The sequence below is a fragment of the Gekko japonicus genome, unplaced genomic scaffold, assembly GCF_001447785.1.
Source record: "Gekko japonicus isolate JY-2015 unplaced genomic scaffold, Gekko_japonicus_V1.1 scaffold3112, whole genome shotgun sequence".
Taxonomy (NCBI): domain Eukaryota; kingdom Metazoa; phylum Chordata; class Lepidosauria; order Squamata; family Gekkonidae; genus Gekko; species Gekko japonicus.
This window is the reverse complement of record NW_015165334.1, coordinates 11,092-13,042: the sequence shown is the minus strand read 5'-3', so window position 1 is coordinate 13,042 and position 1,951 is coordinate 11,092.

Genomic DNA, 1,951 nt, shown 5'->3' with positions numbered 1-1,951 from the left:
CATCTAGTCCAGCATCCTGTCTCCCACAGTGGCCAACCAGTCCCTCTGGAGATCCATCAACAAGGCATAGAGGCTGAGGCCTTCATAAGAACATAAGAAGAGCCCTGCTGGATGAGGCCAATAGTCCATCTAGTCCAGCATCCTGTCTCCCACAGTGGCCGACCAGGGCATAGAGGCTGAGGGCCCTTCCCCTGATGTTGCCTCCTGGCTCTAGTATGCAGAGGTTTCCTGCCTCTTAATGTGGAGGTTCCCTGCAGTCACCATGGCTAGTAGCCACTGATAGTCCTACTAATCCCACCTCAGTGACCTTGGTCAACCCTGTTCCATCAGAACTCCTACAAGCAGAGGTCATTTCGGGGGGGATCGCGGGGGATCACAGTTCCCCCAGGTGAGGTGCAGGGAAGGACTCCCAGCCCCATCCAGGAGCTTCCCCGAGGTAGCTGTGTTAGTCTGTTGCTGCAAAATAGTCCAAGAGTTCAAATAGCACCTTTAAGACTAACAAATAGCACCTTTAAGACTAACCTTTAAGACTAAGACTGAGTGGTGGGTATGGCCTTATGACACACTTCCGGTGATGTCAGGGGGTGTGGCCTTATGACACACTTCCGGTGATGTCAGGGGGTGTGGCCTTATGACACACTTCCGGTGATGTCAGGGGGTGTGGCCTTATGACACACTTCCGGTGATGTCAGGGGGTGTGGCCTTATGACACACTTCCGGTGATGTCAGGGGGTGTGGCCTTATGACACACTTCCGGTGATGTCAGGGGTGTGTGGCCTCATGACACACTTCCTGTGATGTCAGGGGGTGTGGCATATGCTAATGAGTTATGCTAATGAGTTCCCCTAGCTCTTTTTCTACGAAACGACCCCTGCCTACAAGTAGTGAAACTAAATCCTTCCCAATAGGCCGAAAAGCACCCCCGAGACTGTAGTAGCTGTTCTTTACACCCTCATGTAACCCTGATGAATGGGATGGGGTGGAAGACTGTAACCCTGCGGAGCCAAATTATTAATTATGATCCAAAAGGTTCATCCTTGTTCCCTTGTGAAGACAGAATCAGTTCCCCCCCCAAAAAAAAAATTATTAGGATATATTATTAGTTCAAACATACAACATATTAATTTTTGTTATACATCCTTTCTTCTCTTCCCCCCCCCCTTTTCTGGCTTCCCACAGTGCTCCAACCTCCCGCCCATTTCTTAGTTCTTTTCTATTTTCCACTTATCTTCTATTCATAGTCTACCGGTAACGCTTCTTTCTTACTAGTATTTTCTCTTAATTAACTTTCATCTAATAACATTAACTTTTCAATAATTGTCAAAGCAAATTAAATTGTCCTTTACATCCCAATATTTTTCTAGATACTCTTTAAAGTCTTTCCAATCTGCATAGAATTCTTCTGCCTCAAGGTTCTTAAGTTTCCTTGTCATTTTGTCCATTTCAACCATGAATATTAACTTCTTTATCCATTCCCCAATTTCCGGGATTCTGTCTTGTTTCCAACACTGTGCATAGGTCATTCTAGCAGTTGTGATCATATACCACATCAATGTTCTTTTCTGCACATTAACTTCTTCCATTTTAAGTCCCAACAGCAATATTTCGGGTTCTTTTTTAAGACAGAATCAGTTTTTTAAAAGGTTATTGTAATAACTCCACAGCAACCAGTAATACAAAAAAACAGAACTTTATAAGAACATAAGCAAGGCCGTAACCAGCCACAGCCAGCAACCAACAAAACAAGTAAAGTGAAACTAGAGCTTTTACCTGAACTAAAAATGTTACCTTAAGGCAGGGGTCATTTCCTACAGGAGTGCACAGGAGTAGAGCTCTGGCAGTAAAGAGCCCAGGGGGTGGGCACATGCAACAAGCCCCACCCCCTGCTCCCAGCAGCCCTCAGTCAGAGATGCTGGGGATTCAACCTGGGTCCTCCTGCATGCAAACCAGA